Source organism: Hypanus sabinus, chromosome 14, assembly GCF_030144855.1.
Source record: "Hypanus sabinus isolate sHypSab1 chromosome 14, sHypSab1.hap1, whole genome shotgun sequence".
Lineage (NCBI taxonomy): Eukaryota > Metazoa > Chordata > Chondrichthyes > Myliobatiformes > Dasyatidae > Hypanus > Hypanus sabinus.
The window spans coordinates 41,855,526-41,880,426 of record NC_082719.1 but is presented as its reverse complement, the minus strand read 5'-3'; the positions used below and the strand labels follow the sequence as shown (position 1 = coordinate 41,880,426).

The window sequence follows — 24,901 nt, the reverse complement described above, 5'->3', positions numbered from 1 at the left end:
AAACGTTTGTCTTAGTATATAGTATATTTTTCTATGCATATAAGAGTTAAGAAATGTATGTATTTCACTAATTAAACCACTGCGTTGCTTAGTAATAATTGTAGTTTTCGTCGGGGCAGGGCCTTTCACATGCTCCATTATTCTCACTTTATCCTTTAAAATTGTTCCGATAGTTGACTGACTGTAACCTAATGCTTTTCCAATGACGTTTCACCTCTTTCCCATCGCTTTATTATTTGCTCTTTATTTTCAATCGTGATTGCTTTCCATCAACGGAACAGAAACACTGCGGATTCAGCAGCAGCTGCGGGTGGCAGGTCTGGAGCTTCCATGGGTCCTAAAGTCCACCACACTGAGACAGGTTAAATAAGGGACTTGAGCATCTGCGTTTCTTGGTATCCGCGAGGGGACCTGGAACCAATCCCTTGCGGATAAGGAGGGCTGACTGATTAAGGCCCATACTTTGAGCCTAGTGACTCATTTTATTCTTGATACTATGTAGAGTGAAAGAAATTGGTTCAGGAGTGGCTTCTTGATGGTGGTAGTCTGTAGAAAGTGGTAAGAATAATCATTCATTCAATATTTTTGGTCAGATATGCTCCAGCCTATCTCTAAATCAGAGGTTTCGTGACAAGGGTGGCCTTGTAGCTGCCTCTGACCTTTTGTTGATTAATTTTCCACTATGATTCACTATTAGATGTTGTAGAAGTACAAAACATTTCTGTCTGTCTCTTGGTTGTGAGATTGCTTAGCTCTGTCTATTGCGGCCTGTTCATTTCCTGTGAACTACAAAGAGATACAGCATGGAAATAGGTCTTTCAATCCACTGAATCTGGAACTGTTAGCAATCCCCCTGTTATCACTAGACCTATAATTGTTCCACCCATTTTTATTCTCCCTGCATTCTCATAAATTCTCTTGCCCCCTCCCCTCCCTTATGAACTCTACTAGTTGCCTACCCACCAGGGGTAATTAACCTTCCTACCTCTACAGTTTTTTGGGGTGTAGGAGGAAACCGGAGTATCATCGAGCTAACCAAATGGTCACGAAGGACAACCTCCGTACAGCTAACGTCCGAGATCAGGGTTGAACCCAGGTCATTGGAATTGTGCCGTAGCTGCAGCACAATATGTGTTACTGTATCTGGTCTAGTTGCAGCTTCATTTTTAGATGTACAGTGCCTATATTTTTTTTTAAAAAAGGTATTTCCCACTTTGGAAGTTGTCATGTTTTGCTGTTTTACAATATTGAATCACATTGGATTTAATTTGACTTTTTGATTCTGATCAACAGAAACAAACTTTTGTGTCAAAGTGAAATCTCTACAATGCAATCTAAATTAATTACAGATATAAAACACAAAATAATTGATTGCTTAAGTATTCAAATCCCCCTTCCCCCCAATAGACACACCAAATCATCACAGGTGCAGCCAAATAGTTTTAGAAGTCACATAAACAGTTAAAGCGAAATCTGTTTTTGGAGACCTGTGTGCAATCAAGGTGTTTCAATTGCTTGTAGAAAAGATACACCTGTAATCTGGAAGGTCCAACTGCTGGTGAGTCAGTATCCTGGCAAAAACTACACCATGAAGACAAAAGAACACTCCAGGCAACTCCGTGAAAATATTGAAAAGCACAAGTCGGGAGATGGATATAAGAACACTTCCAAGTCACTGAATTTTCCTTGGAGTGTAATTAAATCAGACATTAAGAACTGGAAAGAATATGGCACAGCTGCAAATCTGCCTAGAGCAGGCTGTCCTCAAAAACTGTGTGACCATGCAAGACGGGGACTAGTGAGGGAGGCCACTAAGAGACCTATGGCGAATCTGGAGGAGTTACAAACTTCAGTGGCTGAGATGAGAAAGACTGTGCATACAACAACTGCTGCTTGGGTGCTTCACCAGTCACAGCTTTATGGGAGAGTGACACAGAGAAAGCCACTGTTTGGAGGGGGGGGGGGGAAACTCGCATGAAATCTTGGCTAGAGATTGCCAGAAGGCGTATGGGAGACTCTGAAGTCAGCAGGAAGCAGGTTCTTTGGTCCGAAACCAAAATAGAGCATTTTAGCCATCAGACTAAACGCTGTGTTTGGCATAAGCCAAACACTGCACATCAGCAAAACACACCATCCCTACCCTGAAGCATGGTGGCGGCTGCATCATGCTGTGGGCATGCCTCCCTGCAGCAGGCCCTGGAAGGTTTGTGAAGGTAGTGGGTAAAACAAATTCAGCAAAGTACGGAGAAATCCTGGAGGAAAACCTGATGCAGTCCGCAAGAGAACTGCGACTTGGTAGAAGATCTGTTTTCCAGCAAAACAATGACTCCAAGTATAAAGCCAAAGTAACAAGAAAGTTAATGTCCTGAGGTAGCCAAGTCACAATCCAGACCTTAATCCAATTGAGAATTTGGAGCTAAACTTGAAAAGGGCTTTTCACTCACAATTCCCATGCATTCTGACAGAGCTTGAGCAGTTTTGTAAAGAATGAGGGAAAAACTGCAGAGTCCAGATGTGCAAAGCTGATAGAGACCTATCCACACACTCAAGGCTGTAATTGCTGTCAAAAGTACATCTACTCACTTGAAGAGGGTGAATACTTGTGCAATTAATTATTTTGTGTTTTATATTTGTAATTGATTTAAATCATTTTCCAGAGATCTGTTTTCACGTTGACACAAGTCTTTTTCTATATGTGACATGCTGTAATGTTTCACTGCTAAGGTAATGGTTTCTCTGTAGCAGCAATGTTTGGGTTATGGCCAGAGATAATGGAGCTTTGAAATGTATGTTAGCCAATGAGAGGAGTGTTCTTTCGGGTCTGGGAGAGGGATTTTTGCGATCTTTTGTTGGGGAGAGAGAGGATGCGAAAGGAGAGAGTGTGTTGGTAGACTGCTGGACGGAGTGGATTGAGGGTCTGGGGGTCGGCTACGCTCAGAGGAGGACGACGGGAACAAATGGAGAAATAGTGAGCTCCAACGTTTGAGCAGTAGACTGTTCCAAGAGAATGGGGCCTTTTTGTTTCATTACTAACTATGTAGTCAAATTAAGAATTACGAAGCTCAGTTGTTTAATCGCATATTGTGCACTGTTTGTTATTTTTGTGGTATTAATTTGTAACGGGGGACACATCGCACAGCATCCACCCAAATGAGATTTCTTAAATTTGGCCAGGCTGTGGGCTATGATCCCCTAGATTAAGCCGCTAGCCGAACCAAGGGTTACATATAGATCAGTGTGTTTTTTTTCAAAAAGCCAAATTAAACCCCTAAATCATATGAAAACTTCTGGAGGGGGATGGGAGGGTGAATACTCTTTATAGGCACTGTAGTATCTGAGGCTTTTCTACTGAGTCTATCCTTGTAGTCCTAATTTCTGTCTCACTTTGCTGTTTGTGCTGCCAGTCGCCTAGATACAAGGTTGCCAACAGATCCCTGGAATACCCAGAAGAATCGGGGATTGCCTGATAATCATGAAAGTGAGTGTGGGTGAGCTGAGGAGTGAAGATTAGATACGAATGTCACCCATCTACTGTCTCCCTCTCCACCCCATAATCAAACACCTGTACAGACCCTCCCAGTCTGAATGCTTATACCTATACTAGAGCTGGGTTTCCGTCTATCCCCAGCTCGTTTCCATGTGTCAGCTAATACTGGGCAGAGGTCTGTTTATTCTAAAATGGCGCCAGTGCTTTAGGAAACTTTGACTTTGAACCCCAAGGGCTCTGTAGGTGGGATTCTAAAATTTGTGTCCATCTGCCTCTGCTACATTTGAACCTTGTTGCACAAGCTGGAGGAAAATAATCGCTGGCACTGTTACTTCAAGTCGAGTCACTTTTGTTATCATTTTGACCATAACTGCTGGTACAGTACATAGTAAAAATCAGACAATGTTTTCTCGAGACCATGACACAGTACAAAAATTAGACTGAACTATGTAAAAACAACAGAGAAAAAATCCAAACAAACCTACACTACAGACCTACCCTGGACTGTATAAAGTGCACAAAACAGTGCAGATATTATAATAAATAATACAGGACAATAAGGCAGTAAGGTGTTAGTCCAGTCTGTGGGTATTGAGGAGTCTGATAGCTTGGGGGAAGAAACGGTTACATAGTCTGGTCGTGAGAGCCTGAATGCTTTGGTGCCTTTTCCCAGTTGGCAGGAGGGAGAAGAATTTGTATGAGGGGTGTGTGGGGTCCTTCATAATGCTGTTTGCTTTGTGGATGCAGCGTGTAGTGTAAATGTTGGTACTGACGGGAAGAGAGACCCCAATGATCTTCTCAGCTGACCTCACTATCTGCTGCAGGGTCTTGCAATCCGAGTTGGTGCAATTCCCAAACCAGGCCTTGATGCAGCTGCTCAAGATGCTCTCAATACAACTCCTGTAGAGTGTGATGAGGATGGTGTGGTGGGAAATGTACTTTCCTCAGCCTTTGCAGAAAGTAGAGATGCTGCTGGGCTTTCTTTGTTGTGGAGCTGGTGTTGAGGGACCAGGTAAACACCAAGAAATTTGGTGCTCTTAATGATCTCTACCGAGGAGCCGTTGATGTTCAGCGGGGAGTGGTCACTCCATGCCCTCCTGAAGTCAACAACCATCTCTTTAGTTCACATTCAGAGACAGGTTGTTGGCTCTGCACCAGTCCGTTAGCGGCTGCACGTCGTCTCTTTATGCTGACTTGTCGTTCTTGCTGATGAGACCCACCACGGTCGTGTCATCGCCGATCTTGATGATGTGGTTTGAGCTGTGATAGCAGAGTGTGCAAGTAGGTGTGAACATTGTGTAAAATAGGTCATTGCTGCATTCCTGCTTGACTTAAAGCCTTAGAGGTGGGTATGCAGTGATGCTGAAAGCAGTAATGCAGTCTGTTTTGCAGAGAAGCCTTGCATATCATTACCACTGAAACGGGCACGAGCTTATAAGAATAATCTGCTTAAGTTTAATCTCTAGATGATCAGATAATGTACCTGAGCACGTTGGGAAGTGGAAATGAATTTTAACATCAGCGATATTATCAACTGCCTGTTATAATTTGCTATTTGCATTCATAGCACAAAATACCACAAAATACCATGTTTGAAAATGGTGTCACAAATGGGTGGAAACTGCAGTTTAGGTTAGAGTTAAGCTCCCTCTAACCCTAATTGCAAAATCACAGGTAACACTCCTTAAATCAGTAGAGTTGTTCTGTGATTAAACAGAACTGTTGTTTCACTTTCTGTTTTAAGTGTTCATTCGTGTTAATGGTGATTTATTTTCACAACTAAAAATTGTGTAATCCACAACATTAACTTTTATAAAAATAATATTTTGGACCCTCTACCTGGTATATTGGCAATTCTCAGTGTTGGTACCAGTAATACTGTGGACTCCTGGTTATATGCTGAAGTTTTAGTTTTGCTCCTGGTTGAGTTTGCAATCTGTCACAGAGTTAGCAGACCCATTGATTTTAATGGAGTTTGTAGCACCCCCGGGAAGGGTACATTATTTTTCTTTTTTTTTTCTCTCTTGGATTAATTTTTATGGGATCTGGTGGTCTTGGGAAAAGTCAACAATTCTAATTCATTGTGAAGATGCTGGTGAAGTGCTTTAATGCTGCAGTGCTTCTGGAGAAGGTACAGCCACAGCTGGTTTGGGTGTTCCAGAATTTAGAAAAATGTTTAGTTTTATTTGTCACATGTACATCGAAACATCCAATGAGATCTTGTTTTGTGTCAATGAGTATAGTCCGAGGATTGCACCCTAACAAGTGTCACCATGCTTCTTGTGCCAACATGAGCACATCCTCAACTCTCTAACCCAAACAGTAGATCTTTGGAATGTGGGAAGAAACCCATGCCGGGTCATGGGGACAATGTACAACTCCTTACAGACAGTAGCGGGAATTGAAAACCGATCAGTGATCGCTGGCGATATAATGTGATTGTGCTAACTGCTACGCTACCAGGCCATGGTTTAGAGCTAGTGATGATAAAGGGACAGTAGTAAATTTCCGAAGCTGGAATGGTGATGTACACTTACAGCTACTCTACAACTGTGGTTGAAGAAATAAATGTTTTAACCTGGTAGAAGCAGGTCGGGGGTGGGGGGGGGGGGGGATGTTGCTCTTTCTTAGATGGTATTAAACTTAAGAGCTCTTAGTGTTTGTAACCCTATGCCTAGCAGATGGTGGAAAGGCCATGGGGTCAGGAGATAGTAACTGACAGCCACAGTTTCTATATGGCTGGTGGAGTTGCTTTCTTTGTCAGTGGTGACTTCTCCTCCCCTATCCCACAGGATATTGATGGAGTGTGATCTGGCAATCATGCCTTTTGAGTGTTAGGGATGCCTTCCATTTCCATATCCGTTTTGTCTTATGAGGCAAAGGTGTGGATTCCTGACTCTTTCACAGATGATCAGGAAGTGGTTGGATGATCAGTGGGTAGATTGTCAAGGGTAGGTGATTAGATTATTTTCCTTTGCCCGATACTTCTGCAGAACAAGAGTTTCTTGCCACTTGTCAGCCCGTGTCTGAACATTATCTAGGTCTTGCTCTGAGCTCATAAAGCCTGCTTCATTTGCTGAGGAGTTGCAAATGGAATTGAACATGGTGACCTCGTGATTGTCATTGAAGCAGCTGCACATTGTTGAGCCATTATTGATTTCATATTTACATGTGCTTCAAGTGATTTTTTTAGTTAATGCAATCTTGAAAATGAAGTGAACACCACATAAAAGACTGGGAAGAGTGCTTAGTATTGGGGAGAGTGTTGGCAAGGATTTAAAAAAACTGGTTACTAATAAAACACAAGTTCAGAATAAATACTGGAAGGCTGCAACTAATCAGTTGTTGGCCCTCAAATGTTTATTCTTTTATATAAATAACTTGGAGGGGACAGAGTATAATGTATCCAAGTTTGCTGATGACACAAAAAATAAGTGGGGGGGGGCATGTTGCACAATGAGGATATTTGATTGTTATATCAAGATGTAGATGGGTTGAATGAGTGGATGGAGACCTGGCACATAGTGTTTATTTGGGGAATGTGTGAGATCAAGAATTTAGCAAGATGAATCAAGAAGTGAGTATTATCTACATGGAGCAAGGTTACAAGTAAATGAAATGCAGAGGGACTTGTGTTCTGGTACATGAATCATAAGCACTTAGCAGGTACAAGTAGAAAAAGTTGACAAATACTCATTGGCTTTTATTGCAAAGAGACAGGAGTTTAGAAATGGGGAAGAATGGAGGCCACACCTAGACTATTGTGCCCAGCTTTGATCCCCTCATTTAAGAAAGAATATAATGGCACTTAGGCAGTCTGTCGTTGCTATCAAGGATGAAGATCTGTGGAATTTCCTACATGGGAACTAGTGAGGACTAGATAATTGGAAGTATTTAAAGAGGCGGTTAGATTATTTTTTTCAAACGGTCAGAAAACTGAAGGATTTGGGGAACTGGCACAAAGGAGTTTAAAATGGGACAGATCTACTGTGATCATAATGAATGCTAGTGTTGTTGGCAGATGAGGACAAAAGATGAGACCAAAGTGGAACATTTTGTCCTCAACACCAAGTGGTACTTGTGGCATATATCTAAATACTGCAGATCAGCCTGATAACACCAGCCCTACTGTAAAGTATGATGCTGGTAGTCTCATGCTATCAGTAGGGACGAGAGATCTGGTCAAGAAAGATGGGAAGATGAATTCTGCCAAATACAGATAGATCCTGGATTAAAAATCTGCTAGCCTCTGCCAGAAAGCTTAAATTGGGAAGGAAGTTCATCTTTAAGCAGAACAGTCCCCTAAAGCACACCACCAGAGCAGCCCACGGAGTGGCTTCATATGAAGAAAACTGATGGCCTTGAGTGGCCCAATCAGAGTCCTGACCTCAAACCTGATTGACAAAACCTCAAGATTGCTGTCCAACTAACCTAGCAAAGCCTGAACAATTTTGCAAGTAGGATTGGGTAAATCTTGCTCCATCATACTGTGCAAATCTTATCCAAAAAGACAACTGGCTTCAATTAGGTACTGAGAAAAGAGGGGTGAATACTTAAGAACTGTTCATATTCCAAATTTTGAATTTTTAGCTTTTCATGCTTTAGTCTTTTTTGCCTCTACTGTGGGGGGCGGGGGGCGATAGAAAGAAAAGTGTGATACTTATTTGAGTTCTCAGTTAAATTGATTAAATTTCATGGTTGTACTGCTCATTTATGTGAATGAAGGGTTGGGGCTGAATACTACTTCAAGCACAGTGTTCAGTTCCTTGTGACTTACTGACGTCGTCTAGCTTGTTAAATAATGTACCCTGCAAAAATGAATTGACCCGATTTTATTTGTTTTGCAAGTCTGTTTCAGAGGTTGAGTTATTAACAGAAGTTGCAAGAACCACCTGACATTCTATGAAAAAGATTTTTATTTGATCTTGTGAAATTTTGATGGTGAAATTTGTGCGGTAAATGCTAGTACATTCCAATATTCAGGGTGTGCAATGGGGGAATCTGTGTTAAAAGTCCCAGGCTTTGTGATGTTCTCGGTATTAGTCAGAATACAGTGGTTATAACATTCAGTTAGGGGGCTGGTTGGTGCTCAGAATCTGAGAAACATTGAAGTGAGAATCATAAGAGAAAAACCTAAACAGATTGGAGGGGGAAAAATATTTTTGTGTTTGTTAAATTAGAAAAGTAAAAAATGTATTACTTCCATTGGTGAAATCAGACACCAAATGCTTTATGTAATTGTATAACTTTCTTTTATGTGGTTTTAGAGAGAGCTTTGTTCAATTGGTTAGGATTAAAACAAAGTATCAAGGTAATTTTCACTTCTGTTATCAACCACTCTAATTACTAGGTTATTTAATAAAACCAATTAATTACCAATGTTCATATTAATGAGCTATTAAAAGTTTCTGGTTAATTGGGACACATCAAGACCAGTACATTTTGATTCAAATAAGCAGCCACACCAATTAGCTGAATGGTTAAAAAGTATATTTTTAAAAAAGGACAAGCTGCTGTGTAACCAAGTAACAATTTATGTATTTAAGAAATGCAGAACAAATTGGAACACTGGCAATACCTCTACAATACTATAAAACTGTATTAGTTCCTAATAGTTATCGACAGAGGAACTCATCTGCCATGCTCCTATGATTGAATGTAAATGAACAAAATCAGTGTGAATAATGCAGAGGTAATAGACTGCCTTCATACAATGCTTTGGACAATTGCATCGTCCAAATCTTCATTTTCATTGTAGCATTCAAGCTGATCGTTGATGCCTTCAAATTCTTCGTAACTCCAAACTTGAAGTAGTGAAATCATTTCATTTTCATTCCCCGTTGTTTCTGGCATCACCAATCCTGAATGTTTGAAATGGCATTGAGCAAAGCAATTCCGAAATGCTTTGCTGCTTGTACCTTGCCAACTATCGGTGGTCAAAATCATTGCTTTTCGAATGCAGCTAACACTATTCAATTTTATATTCTGTTTTCTGATCGTTTCTTTTTGTTCCTGTGCGTGGGGGCAGGTTTGTTGTTTTCTCTTTGAACGGATTCTTTATTTTGTGGCTTTCAGTGGGGAAGATGAATCTCAGGGATGTATACTGCATACACACTTTGATAATAAATGCACTTTTGAATCTACTGAATCTTTTAAAAACTGATTACTCTAAGCACAGTGTAGCACCTAGTGGCCTTGCAAGTGCTCATGACAAACGCTAGTTAGAAACTGATCAACAGTCTTCTGTCCCAATTAAGTGGGATGGTGTCCCAGATAAATGAAGGGAATCCCGTCCACTGTATTTGCTGTGTGATTTTTGTTTTATCCTCATGGAATTCAGCCATTGGTGATTTTAGATGTCTATTTGTTATCTATTCCGTGAGATGTCCTGATGAGCAGTCTCGGCCCGAAATGTTGCCTTTATTCCCCTTCAAAGGTGCTGCCTGACTTACTGAGTTTCTCTAGCATTTTTGTGCGCTATGCTCAAGACTTTTTGAGCATTTGTCGAATCTCTTGTGTATAAGTATTTGGAGCTGTTTCCTCTCCTAGAGATTTCCATGATTTCTGTGTCGTGACGATGAAACAATGATGCTACATTTCTGGGTCAAGATGGAGTGTGGCTTGTAATAGATTGTAGTTGGAGTTCCTGCCGCTGTCTGTAAAGAATTTTTATGTTCTCTCTGTGACTGAGTGGGTTTCCTCTGGGTGCTCCAGTTTCCCCTCCACAGTCCAAAAACATACCAGTTAGAAGATTAATTGTTCAAATTGCCTTGTGATTAAGCTAGAATTAAAAAAGGTTGGGTTCCTGGGTAGTGTGGCTTGTTGGGCCAGAAGGGCCTATTTTGCACTGTATCTCTAAGAAATAAATTAATCAATAGATGTTTGAAAGTTTTTTTTTAAGGTTAGTTCCAAGGAGCTATATCCTTGCTGGTAGGTTTATTAGCATGGTTCGGGAGGGTTTAAACTAATTTGCAAGGGAGATGGGACCCGGAGCGATAGAGCAGTGAAAGAAGTGCATGGAGTTAAGCCAGATCTAACATATAGAGAGGCTTTGAGGAAAGAGAAGCAGAATAAAGGGTGTAAAGGTAGAAAGGCTAAAGTGTGTGTACTTCAATGCAAGAAGCAACAGGAACAAAGGTGATGAACTGAGAGCTTGGATAAATACATGGAATTATGATGTAGTGGCCATTACAGAGATTTGGCTGGCACCAGGGCAGGAATGGATTCTCAATATTCCTGGATTTCAGTGCTTTAAAAGGGATTGGGGGGGGAGGGGAAGAGGGGTGGCATTACTGGTCAGGGATACTATTACATCTGCAGAAAGGGTGGATAATGTAGCAGGATCCTCTTTTGAGTCAGTATGGCTGGAAGTCAGGAACAGTAAGGGAACAGTTACTCTACTGGGGGTATTCTATAGGCCCCCTGGTAGCAGCAGAGATACCGAGGAGCAGATTGGGAGGCAGATTTTGGAAAGGTGCAAAAATAACAGGGTTGTTATCATGGGTGACTAACTTCCCTAATATTGATTGACACTTGATTAGTTCCAAGGGTTCAGACAGGGCAGAGTTTGTTAAGTGTGTGCAGGATGGATTCCTGTCACAGTATGTTGACAGGCCGACTGGGGGAATGCCATACTAGATCTAGTATTAGGTAATGAACCGGGTCAGGTCACAGATCTCTCAGTGGGTGAGCATCTGGGGGACAGTGATCACCGCTCCCTGACCTTTAGCATTATCATGGAAAAGGATAGAATCAGAGAGGACAGGGAAATTTTTAATTGGGGAAGGGCAAATTATGAGGCTATAAGGCTAGAACTTGCGGGTGTGAACTGGGATGATGTTTTTGCAGTGAAATGTACTACGGACATGTGGTCGATGTTTAGGGATCTCTTGCAGGATGTTAGGGATAAATTTGTCGGTGAGGAAGATAAAGATTGGTAGGGTGAAGGAACCATGGGTGAGAAGTGAAGTGGAAAATCTAGTCGGGTGGAAGAAGGGAGCATACATGAGGTTTAGGAAGCCAGGATCAGATGGGGCTATTGAGGAATATAGGGTAGCAAGAAAGGAGCTTAAGAAGGGGCTGAGAAGAGCAAGAAGGGGGCATGAGTGTGGTGAACTATGTGCCTGTCGGGACACGCCCCTGCTGACTGCTCCTGTGGCTCCTCCCACAGGCCCCTGTATAAAGGAGATCTGCGGCCTGACGCTCGGCCTCAGTCTCCAAGACCTTGTATGATAGACACTCACTCCTGGTTCCTTCTTCCAGTCAATAAAAGCCGATATCTCGCCTTACGTCTCAGTGTGAGTTATTGATGGTGCATCAATTTTATTGACTGGAAGTTTTAAAACATGGAACCCGTTTTGCATCTGGACCGGTTGGATTTGGACCCTCAAGACCCTGACGCAGCTCTCGTTTTTGAACACTGGCTTGCATGCTTCCAATCGTACTTGGCAGAGCTTCATGCGACTGAACCCGCCGTTATGCACAGAATCCTACTCTCGAGGGTCTCCTCCAAAGTTTACTCCATTATCCGGGACCTGCCGACCTACGATGGGGCACTGGACGCCCTCAAAAGACAGTACCTGCGGCCGGTGAACACCGTCTACGCAAGACATCGTTTAGCTACCCGGCAACAGCGGCCTGGCGAATCGTGCGCTGAGTTTCTCCGAGCACTACAGACACTCGTCCGAGCTTGCGACTGCAAGACGCTCACGGCAGAACAGCATGCGGAGCTGCTGGTGCGAGACGCCTTTGTGACGGGACTGAGGTCAGTGTACATGCGCCAGCGACTGCTGGAAAACTCAGACCTTACCTTAAGCTCGGCGATAGAAACGGACAATGCTCTAGAAGCTGCTTTGCACTACGCTGACGCTGTCCAGTTGCGCGATTCCCCGCCGGTTCCGTGGACACCTCAGACCCCGCCACCGCCGGCTCCCGGGAGCGAATTCGCCAACGCCGCCGCCAGTCGCGATTCCACGAGCTCCCCGACCCAGACCACGGCTGTGGCCCGTCAGAAACTCGTGCTTTGTTATTTCTGTGGCCATAAAAAACATCCCCGACAACGCTGTCCAGCGCGAGAAGCGACCTGCTCCAGCTGCGGAAAGCGGGGCCACTTCGCCAAGGTCTGTAAGTCTCAACCTCGAGCGGAGTGCAGCGCAGCGGGTGAAACATGGGGGCCGCCATCTTGCATGCCCGGATGTGGGCGGCCATCTTTGTCTACGTCAGCACGCCCCACCCCCGACCCTCGGATGCTGACCGGGTACCCCGGATGTGAGCGGCCATCTTTGTCAACGTCAGCATGCCCCGCCCCCGACCCTCCGATGCTGACCAGGTACCCCGGATGTGGGCGGCCATCTTTGTCGACGTCAGCACGCCCCGCCCCCGGCCCTCCGATGCTTACCGGGTACCCCGACGGCGATCCAACTGTGGCCACTGTAACCCTCGACCAAAGCGCCCCACACCAGCTTGCAAGGTCCATGATGGACATCCAGGTGGAGGGGCACTGGACTGGATGCCTGTTTGACACGGGCAGCACTGGGAGTTTTATTCACCCGGACACAGTGCAACGCTGCGGATTCGCAACGCGGCCGGTCAGTCGGAGGTTCCATTTGGCCTCTGGGTCGCATTCCGCAGACATCCGGGCGGGTTGTGTAGCGACTTTGGTGGTGCAAGGCACAGAATATCGGGACTTTGAGCTGCTGGTCATGCCTAATCTGTGCGCACCTGTGCTATTGGGGCTGGACTTCCAGAGCCATCTCAAAAGTGTGACTATGGTATACGACGGGCCCCTCCCACCACTCACTGTCCGGAATCCTCAGTTTTGTGGGACTTCTTCTCATACCCCGCTACTGACCACACACACACACGCACACACACATCCCATCCAGAACCAGGCTGACAGCTGCGCTACCGACACTTGCAGCCTCTCCACTCTCAAGGTCCCTCCCCCACCGCTGTTCGCCAACCTGACCCCCGACTGTAAACCTGTGGCAACTAAAAGCAGGAGGTACAGCGCGGGGGACAGGGCCTTCATTCAGTCGGAGGTGCAGCGGCTGCTCAGGGAGGGGATCATTGAGCCAAGCTCAAGCCCTTGGAGGGCCCAGGTAGTTGTTGTTCGGACTGGGCAGAAAGATAGGATGGTGGTGGACTATAGTCAAACCATCAATAGGTTTACGCAGCTTGACGCATACCCCCTACCCCGCATCGCGGATATGGTCAACCAGATTGCTCAGTATAAGGTGTACTCGACAATAGATCTGAAATCCGCTTATCACCAGCTCCCCATCTGCCCAGAGGACCGCCCCTACACCGCCTTCGAGGCGGGCGGCAGGCTCTATCACTTCCTGCGCGTCCCTTTCGGTGTCACGAATGGTGTCTCTGTCTTCCAGAGGGAAATGGACCGGATGGTGGACCAGTACCAACTGCAGGCCATATTTCCCTATCTGGATAACATCACCATCTGTGGTCACGACAGGCCAGATCATGACGCCAACCTCCAACGATTTCTCCAAGTGGCCGCAGCTCTGAACCTTACTTATAACAGGGACAAGTGTGTTTTTGGTACCACCCGCCTTGCTATACTTGGGTATGTCGTGGAAAACGGGGTTATTGGCCCTGATCCCGAACGTATGCGCCCCCTGTTAGAACTCCCTCTTCCCACCACTTTCAAGGCCCTCAGACGGTGCCTGGGTTTTTTTTCCTATTACGCCCAATGGGTCCCCCATTACGCAGACAAGGCTCGCCCCCTGGTCAAGTCTACCTCATTTCCCCTCTCTGCTGAGGCCTGCGCGGCCTTCAACTGCATTAAAGCGGACATTGCCAAAGCTACGATGCATGCAGTGGACGAGACCGCTCCCTTCCAAGTGGAGTGTGATGCCTCCGATTTCGCTCTGGCTGCTACCCTCAGTCAGGAAGGCAGACCAGTAGCATTCTTTTCTCGCACCCTCCAAGGCTCCGAAATTCGGCACTCCGCGGTGGAGAAAGAAGCCCAGGCCATAGTGGAGGCTGTTAGGCACTGGAGGCACTATCTTGCTGGCAAAAGGTTCACCGTGCTGACCGACCAGCGCTCGGTTGCGTTCCTGTTCAGCAACCAACAGCGGGGCAAGATCAAAGATGATAAGATTTTGCGGTGGAGGATAGAACTCTCCACCTACACCTATGATATCCTGTACCGGCCCCCTGGTGCCCTATCCCGGGGAACATGTGCTAGCACACAGTTCGACCAGCTGTACGCCCTTCATGCACGACTTTGCCATCCGGGGATCACCCGCTTTTACGATTTTGTGAAAGCTCGGAACCTGCCATACTCCCTGGAGGACATCTGGACGATGACCAGGGACTGCCAAATTTGCGCCGAGTGCAAACCGCACTTCTACCGTCCTGACACGGCACAACTTGTCAAGGCCACCCGCCCTTTTGAACGCCTGAGTGTTGACTTTAAGGGCCCCCTTCCCTCCACTGACCGCAATGTCTATTTTCTCAGTGTTATTGACGAGTTCTCACGGTTCCCCTTTGCCATCCCCTGCCCCGACACCACTGCCATGTCCGTCATAAAAGCCCTGCGCCAGCTCTTCACTCTGTTCGGGTATCCCTGCTATATCCACAGTGATAGAGGGTCCTCCTTTATGAGTGAGGAGCTGCGCCAGTACTTGCTAGCTAGGGGCATTGCTACCAGTCGGACCACGAGTTATAATCCCCGGGGTAATGGCCAGGTGGAGCGGGAGAATGCCACAGTGTGGAAGGCCACACTTTTAGCCCTTAAGTCAAAAGGGTTGCCGGTCTCTCGATGGCAGGAGGTCCTCCCTGAGGCACTGCACTCTATCCGCTCTCTGTTATGTACGTCCACCAATGCCACCCCTCACGAACGCCTATTCTCTTTTCCCAGGAAGTCTGTCACTGGGACCACCCTACCAGTTTGGCTGACGTCCCCGGGGCCAGTGCTGCTCCGGAAACATGTGAGGAGCAATAAATACTCCCCGCTGGTGGAGAGGGTTCACCTTCTACATGCGAACCCCCAGTATGCTTACGTGGTCTTACCTGATGGGCGGGAGGACACGATCTCCATCCGCGACCTGGCACCCGCAGGTGCAGCAGACCACTACCCTGAAGGCTCTCCGGTAACTATGAACCCTGCACCAGAGTTGACACCTTGCTCACCAGGCCCTACACAGACTCCTCACGACACTTGTATACCGGGCGTTTCGTACGCATTTATACCAGGCGCCTCGCACATGCATGAGGGATCACCTACTTTTTGTGATATTTATTAATGACCTGGATGTGAGAGTAGAAGGGTGGGTTGGCAAGTTTGCAGACAACACAAAGGTTGGTGGCATAGAGGATTGTCGAAGATTCTAGAGAGACATTGATAGGATGCAGAAGTGGACTGGGAAGTTGCAGATGGAGTTCAACCCAGAGAAGTGTGAGGTGGTACACTTTGGAAGGACAAACTCCAAGGCAGAGTACAAAGTAAATGGCAGGATGATTGGCAGTGTGGAGGAGCAGAGGGATCTGGGTTACATGTCCACAGATCCCTCAAAGTTGCCTCACAGGTAGATAGGGTAGTTAAGAAAGCTTATGGGGTGTTAGCTTTCATAAGTTGAGGGATAGAGTTTAAGAGATGCAATGTAATGATGCAGCTGTATAAAACTCTAGTTAGGCCACACTTAGAGTACTGTGTACAGTTCTGGTTGCCTCAGTATAGGAAGGATGTGGAAGCATTGGAAAGGGTACAGAGGAGATTTACCAGGATGCTGCCTGGTTTAGAGAGTATGGATTATGATCAGAGATTAAGGGATTAAGTGCATTACTCTTTGGAGAGAAGGAGGATGAGAGATGATAGAGGTGTACAAGATATTAAGAGGAATAGACAGAGTGGACAGCCAGCACCTCTTCCCCAGGGCACCACTGCTCAGTACAAGAGGACATGGCTTTAAGATAAGGGGAGGGAAGTTCAAGGGGGATATTAGAGGAAGGTTTTTTTACTCAGAGTGGTTGGTGCGTGGAATGCACTGCCTGAGTCAGTGGTGGAGGCAGATACACTATAGTGAAGTTTAAGAGACTACTAGACAGGTATATGGAGAAATTTAAGGTGGGGGGGGGGTTTATATGGGAGGCAGGGTTTGAAGGTCAGTACAACATTGTGGGCCGAAGGGCCTGTAATGTGCTGTACTATTCTATGTTCAACGTTCTGAATTTTGTTCCTTTAGCATACTAACTCTTATTAAACTGGAATTCTGGTTTCTGAATTTGAATTGCTGTTGGGTACAAATCTTTTTGGGAAAGAATGTCAAAGCATCTTTTGGAGTTGATATGGATGCTCTGCAGAAGTTTTCTTTTACTGAGTCTCAGCAACAAAAGAACTTTCAAGGTATCTTGATCTGATATGAGTAGGTATAAATGAAGTTTAAACTTAGTAACAGATACAGTGGCTGACCTTGGGGAACACAAAAATGTTTGGATGTGAAGTACTTTTGAGCAGCTTTGAGTAACATAAACAGATGAGTGTATGCAAATGGTTTTGTCTAGTGATTTGCTATTCATGCCGCAGTGATTTATCTCAGGAGATGGAAGTATTTGTTTTTAAGTGCAGAATAATATTGGACATTGAACAAAGTATTGAATATGTCCAGTTCCAAATTCACTGGAAAGGGATCTTCACAATTCAACAATTTAATTTGTGTTTTACATTAATTTAAGTGTGGTCTATTTGCAGATTAGGGTCAAATATAGTCAATTAAAATCATTGTAATCAATTAACCTTCTTTATTCCAAAATGTATACTGTGATCCATTTGAGAAGCACTGAGATGAGCAAAAGTGGTTTTATTTAAAGGAAAGCTCAGTCCCTGGAAAATCTAATTGGAAGGGATGATCATTGCCCCACTGATTTCACTCCACTGCTGGTTCTTGGCACCCAGGAATGCAAAGAGCTCAAAACAAGTCAAATAAAGGACAAAATTGATGCAAAAAAATACTGGAAGCATTGTTCTCTATTTTTGGCAAACTGCAGTGCTGATGACTCATTGTCACAAACTGCACCCATGGTTGTTGCCATATGCATGCATTGGTGGGCATCCACCAAGTACGGTAGAAGGAATTTTGTTGTTATTACTGAAATTCTTCGGAATAATTCCAGCTGCCTCAAAGACCCCACCCATGCTGGGTATTCTTTATTCTCCCCTGTTTCATCGGGCAGAAGATATAAAGCATGAAAGAATGTACCACATGTCTCAAGGACAGCTTCTACCCCACTATTAAAAGACTACTAGGTGGTTACTGAGTACAGTAAGATAGATTCCTGATGTCAAGCTACTCAACAGTCTTTGGGATTTAAAGGAACAAATTTGTAAGGAGATTGCAGACTGTTGCAAGAAATACAAGGTTTATGCGGAAAGTTAAAATCACTGACCATATTGACTGGGAGTCCCATACTATAGAAGGACTACAACACACTTGAAGTGCTGGTGGAACACAGCAGGCCAGGCAGCATCTATAAGGAGAAGCACTGTTAACATTTCGGAGTAGTTAGAAACTGATCAACTGTCTTCTGCCCCAATTAAGTGAACACTCCTGACAAAGGGTCTCGGCCTGAAATGTCGACAGTACTTCTCCTTATGCTGCCTGTCCTGCTGTGTTACACCAGCACTTTGTGTGTGTGTTGTTTGATTTTTCCAGCATCTGCAGATTTCCTCGTGTTTGCTCTATAGAAGGACTAGATGGGATAGAGTTTGTTAAATGTGTTCAGGGAAATTTCCCTCCTATACTGGATCTGCTGTTGGGGAATGAGACCGGACAGGTGACAGAAGTATATGTGGGGGAATACTTTGCATCTAGTGATCATAATATCTTTAGTTTCAAAGTAAATATGCAAAAAGATAGGTCTGGTCTGTGGGTTGAGATTCTAAATTGGAGAGCAATCAATTTTGATGGTATCAGAATCATTCTGGCAAGTGTGGAGTGGGACAGGCTGCTTTCAGACTAAGGTGTACTTGAAAATGAGAGGCCTTCGAAAAACAAAATTACAAGAGTACAACGCTTGTATGTGCCTGTCAGAATAAAAGGTAAAGACTACAAATGTAGGGAACATTGGTCTTCAAGAGTTTTTGAGGCCCTGGTTAAGAGAGGAACAGATACATAGCAGGTAGGAACAAGTGAGGTGTTTATGGAATATGGAACTTGCAAGAGAACATTTAAGAAAAAAAATCTGGAAAGCTGGAAGGTGGCAATAAGTTGCCCTAGCAGACAAGGTGAAAGAGAATCCTAAGGGATGCTGCAGGTATAATAAGAGCAAAAGGATTGCAAGGGATAAAATTGTTCCTTTTGGAGGATCAGAATGGATTACCATGCATGCAGCCAAAATGGATGGAGGAGATCTTAAGTGAATTCTTTGCATCCACCTCCTGAGTAAACATAGATGTAGAATCTAGAGAAATGGGGCCAAGTGGCATCAAGTTCATCGATCCTATACAGATTACAGAGGAACAGGGGTTTGTGGCAAATCAGGGTGGATAAATCCCCAGACCTGACATGATGTTTCCTTGTACCCTATGGGAGGCAAGTGCAGAAATTGCTGTGACCCTAGCAGAGATATTTAAAACATCCTTAGCAACAAGTGGGGCACCAGAGGATTGGAGGATAGTCAATGTTGTTGCACTTTTTTAAAAAAAAACACTCTAAATGTAAACCAGGAAATTGTAGACTGGTGTGAGTCTGGAAATCAGTTGTAGGAAAGTTATTGGAAGGTATTCTAAGGGATATATAAGTATTTGGATGGACGTGGACTGATTAAGGATGGCCAGTTTTGCCTTGCGAATGCTAGTTTATGCCTAACCCATCTTAAGAGTTTTTTGAGGAAGTTGCCAGGAAAGTGGATGAAGTCAAGGCAATGGATGTTGTCTACATGGCCTTCAGCAAGGGATTTGACAAGGTCCCACATGAGAGGCCGGTCGAGAAGGTTCAGCATTCAGAATGAATTAGTAAATTGGATTAGACATTGGCTTTGTGGGATAAGCCAGAGATGGTTGCCTCTGTGACCAGTGGTATGCCATAGGGATTGATGCTAGGTCCTTTTGTTTATCATTCAGATCATTGCTATAGATAACAATGTGAACTGGATCAGCAAATCTGTGGATAACATCAAGATTGGGGTGTGTAGTGGACGCTGAGGAAAGCTGTCATGGCTTGCAGGGGGGTTTGCATCGGCTGGAAAAATGGTATATGGAATTTGATGTAGACAAATGAGGCTTTGCACTTGAGGACCAAACAGGGTAGATCTTGCATAGTAGGGCATTGAGGAGTGTGGTAGAACAAAGGGATCTGGGAATATAGGTCTATATTTTATTAAAAATGGTATCATAAGTAGATGGGGATAAAAATCTTTTCACACATTGGTCTCCATTGGTGTTGAATACAGGAGATGGGATGTGTGGAAGTTGTATAAGATGTTGGTGAAGCCTAATTTGGAGTATTGCATGCATTTTTGGTCACATACCTCCAGGGAAGGTGTAAACAAGGTTGAAAAAGTACAGGGGAAATTTACAAGGATATTGCTGGGTGTGGAGGACCTGAGTGATGAGGAAAGATAAGTAGGGAGTTCTCAGAACGATATGGCCAGATTTGGACAGTGTGCAAAGTAGTAGCAGATGGAGTACAGTGCAGGGAAGTGTATGGTCATGCCTTTCAGTAGAGTGAATTCAGAAATAGGAGGTACAAAAGGATTTGGAAGTCCTAGTTGGTAGTAAGGAAGGGAAATGTAATGTTAGCATTCACTTGGAGAGAACTGCAGTATAAAAGCACGGATGTAATATAAAGGCTTAAGGTATTAGTGAGACCACGTTTGGAGTATCTAAGAAAAGATATGCTGGCATGAGAGGGAATCTGGAGGAAGTTTGAGAAGAGTTTGGAGACATAGGGTTAATATATGAGGAACATTTGATGACTCTGGGTCTATACTTGCTGGAGTTTAGATGAATAACGTGGGATCACATTGAAAGCTACAAAATATTGAAAGGCCTAGGTAGAGTGGATGTGGAGGATGTAGGGAGGGTCTGTGATCAAAGGATATGACCTTTGAATAAAAGGACGGCCCTGTAGAACAGAGATGGAGGAATATCTTTTATCAGAGGGTGATGTATCTGTGGAATTCATTACACAGGCGGCTGTGGGTTGTTGGGTTTCTTTAAAGTGGTGGTTAATAGGTTCTTGATTAGAAAGCATGTCAAAGTTTATAGGGAGAAGGTAGGAGGATGGGTTGAGAGGGAAAATAAATTGGCCATCATCGAATGGCAGAGCAGACTCGATGGGTAAAGTGGCCTAATTCTACATCTTTGGAGTCATTACTCTTTTAAGAATAGAATTAAGCAAGAAAATTATAGGCCAGTTAGACTGGCTCCAGTAATGGGTTTATTATAGGAAGATATTCTAAAGCACCAGATTTATAAGTATTTTGATGGTCAGGGTTCCTTAGGTATCGTCAGCAAGGCTTTGTGCATGACTGATTGTGTCTAACTACTCTTAGTTTCTTGAAGGTTATCTGGAAAGTGGAAAGTTGATGAAGGCAAGGCAGTATATATTGTCTAAATGGACTTTAGCATGGTCTTTAACAAAGTTCAACATGGGAAGCTGTTCAAGTAGGCTTGACGGCTGGGTATCCAGCATGAGTTAGTAAATTGCTAAGACGTTGACATCGCGGGAGAAGCCAGAGAGTGGTGGGAGGTGTTTGCTGCTCTGACTGGAGGCCTGTGACTAGCGGTGTGCTGAATAGATTGGTGCTGGGTCCATTGTTATTTGTCACCTGTCTTAATGGTTTGGATGATAATGTAGTTAACTGGATCAACAGATTTGTGGATGACAGCAAGAGTGGGATCATAGTGCGCAGCAAGGAAAGCTGTCAAAGTTTGCAGGATTTGGACCAAGTGGAAAATGGGATGAAAAATGGCAGATGGAACTTGATACAGACAAGTGTGAGGTATTGTATTATATGAATATAAACCAGGGTAGAATGTATGCAGTGAGTGGTAGGGCACTGAGAAATGCAGTAAAATAGAGAGATCTGGAACTACAGGTCCATAATTCCTTGAAAGCGGTGCCACAGATAGATAGGACTGTAAAGAATGCTTTTGCCACATTGGCCTTCATGAATATTGAGTACAGGAAATGGGATGTTGTATTGAAGTTGCTTAAGACATTGGTGAGGCCTAAATTGGAGTATTCTGTGCAGTTCTGGTTACCTACCTACAGGAAAGGTACCAATAGGCTTGAAAGAGCGTGGAGAAAATTTACAAGGATATTGCTAGTAGTTGAGGGCCTGAGTTATAATGAAGTTTTGAATAGATTGGGACATTATTCTCTTGAGAGCAGAGGAGATTGATGGGAGATTTGATTGGGGTGTAAAACATTTGAGGGTCATAGGGTAAATGTAAGTAGGCTTTTTCTGCTCAGGTTGGGTGAGACTAGAACTAGAGGTGATAGATGAAGGGTGAAAGGTGAAATATTTGAGGAGAACTACTTCACTCAGATGGTGGTGAGAGTGTGGAATAACCTGCCCTTGGAAGTGGTGGACGTCGGTTCAGTTGCAACATTAAGAGTAGTTTTGGATATGTACGTGGATAGGAGGGATATGGAGGGCTATGGTCCAGGTGTAGTTTGATGGGACTAAATGGAATGCTTGGCATGGAGTTGATGAGTGGAAGGGGCTGTTTGTGCTGTAGTGATCTATGACTGTAATCCTGTAAGTGTCTGAAGTGATATCACAGTTTTTACTGGACCTTTGATCTCAATCAGATTTTTGCATATTTGCTTGCATGCACTAAATGGTAAAATTTCTTTTCCCCATTATTTATTGTATCTTTAATTTGTATTGGATTTCTTGGTTTGTGTGCTTTCTCAAGGATCATGCTTTAATACCTGGCATTCTGGTTTGGAAATCAACAGTGGCTTAATACTTCATCTTTCAAATTAGTAAAGAAAAATTGTTATTCATAATGTTGACTCACTGAGTTAACATCAGCTAATACCAAGAAGTCACACTTTACTTGAATCAGTTGTGTTGAATTAGCTTGCTCATTGTTTGGAACTGCCTGTGCAATGTTAAGCAAGGCCTTGTGGTTAAACTACAAAACTTCTGAAGCAAAAGATTTTTAACAATTCAGAGCAAAACCATAAAATAAAATTAAGCAAAATGTTTTGAGTTTCTAAGATTTGCCCAAATCCTCGATGGTTTAGTTTGGCACTCTTGACCTTAAAATAAAACCTCAATTGACCATTAACATATTTAGCATTTGCTGTGCAAGTACCCTGCCGAGAAACGTGACACTTTTAGATCATTGTTTTAGAACTGTTTTTGCCAGCCTGGTTAACCACCTTGACCGTATTGTGCAGTGATGGAGGGTACCAAGTATTAAGAGAGTTGAAGGTGTGTGGTTTGTGAGCCTTTACATTTAGTCAGAAGATTAACGAAGGGTAAAAATACGATGGTTGTTATGGTGAGATTTTGAATTCATGGCCCATTTTTTTTTCTGCATGCTGGTTCGCTGAATAGGGACTCTGAAGTGGGGACTTCAGTGTTAGATAGTGCATAGTGTTAGAATGATATTCTTTCTGTCAGGGAAATGGGACAATTAAATTAACCTAAATAACTATTCAAAATTGAGAAATGACTACTGATCCCAATGGATGCTTAATAATTAATAAAACACATTCTTTGGGAGTATCCAGTCAAAATCCCTCTGCAATGCCTTTCCAGGGAATTCACTCAAAAATATTGGAGTGATTTGCAGTTTCTTGTATCAGTCAAAGTAGCTGATAGTTTCAAACACCCATTAAGCTTTAACCAAATTTTTGGGAAATATAAATATGAAAAATTGTGTAAGTATTTGGGTATTACCCGCTCATGTTTCAACTTGAGATTTTAAGACTAAAGCAGGAAACAGCAATACTGTTCAAATCCTTGAGTCAGAAACTGAAAGTACAGAATGAGTAACTCTTATTTGATAATACAAAATCTGAAAACCTCTGAAATTTCTTCTGAGCACTGCCACGAGAGTACAAATGGAAAATTCCACAAGGTGCTGGGAAGGTTCCCAGGCGATGCACAGGTCTTTGCATACCACAGACAGTTCTGAGAAATCACCTAACATTCGTATTGAACAGAAGTTAGTGAAAAATAGGAAAACGCTGCATAAAGTCAAAAATGAAGATCAGGAATGTGTATTTGAAAGGGTGGATTTGGCAGCTTCAGATTGAACATGGGCAGCCTAAAGGGATGCTGACCATGAAATAAGCAAAGATCTAAAATGATGAACTGAAAATTTAAGGTAATTGAATATTCAAGTCAAGTCAGGAGGCCTCGTTCAGAAATCTAAGAAGAAGTTCAGCATTAAATTTTCAAACTTTTTTTAAAAAGTTAATGATAGTGTCTGCTGATCATGAAGCAACAGAGGATTGAGTTGGCTAAGGTTGTTGCTGATTGAAAATCTAACTCTAGAACAAGTCTACAATACTTAATTGTTTTTAATGCCATACATAAACCTAAAATAAAGTAAAAAACAAATAAAATGTACTGTAACTTTTTGAAAAACGGCATCGTAGTTACATACTTAAAGCTTGCAGTTGTTTATCGTTGTTCAACAACTGATTCAGATATTCTCGCAATTCTGCTCTGCTGCTTTTGTTATCCCACACACATTATATTAATAGTATGCAATAATTTTCACTTGAGTATATGCGTGATGAACAATCGTAATACAAAGACTGTTCACTGGTAGCATACAAGTTCAGAGATGGAAATGATGGCGATCCCAAGCTATCTCATGATGTATTTAAGAATCTTAAACTCTTCTGATTTCACGTAAGGGCCGGCTGGTGGTGCAGTGGCATCAGCGCTGGACTCTGGAGCGAAGGCTCGCGAATTCGAATCCAAGTCAGGCCACCCCCGAGCATGCTTTCCATCCGTGCCGGGTTGAGCATCAAGCTAGCCACTCGGCCTTGGGGAATAAAAACAACAACAAGGGTGGAGTCAGGAACATTCATATCGTGACCCAGTTAATCTGAAAGGAGACCAATCCTGACACCATGCGCCAGACAAGAATAGCTGACTGTCTGGTGCAACACGCTAAAAAAAAAATTACAATGAGTACTCAACTTGTATTCAATGGAGAATATTGTTGAACTTGTATTCAACTTGTAATCAGTGGAGATGGTGAATATAGAACTTTGAACATTACAGCACAATTCAGGCCCTTCGCCCACGAAGTGCCTCCTTTTTAAACTTGGGTCAATCTAGCCCTCCCCTCATCTACCCTCATTTTCAAATCATCCATGTGCCTATCTAAGAGTTTCTTAACTGTCCCGAATGTACTTGACTCTTCCATCACCCCGACCAGGTTGTTGGCTAATATTAGTTTACTGAGCTGTGCAG

General features: G+C 43.6%; 1 protein-coding gene across 5 annotated transcripts in view; it reads left to right on the top strand.

The window, feature by feature from the left end:
* arap2 (ArfGAP with RhoGAP domain, ankyrin repeat and PH domain 2) overlaps positions 1–24,901 on the top strand; it is a 416,402-nt gene that overhangs the window by 23,974 nt on the left and 367,527 nt on the right. The window contains exon 2 of one of the 5 annotated variants that reach the window (XM_059989013.1): positions 15,369–15,600. The exons of 3 other annotated variants lie outside the window; for them this stretch is intronic. The gene's annotated coding sequence lies outside the window, so the exon portion shown is untranslated. Of the gene's footprint in view, positions 1–14,821; positions 15,601–24,901 lie in introns of those variants that run through there. One more of the 5 variants, XM_059989012.1, reaches the window with a different exon arrangement.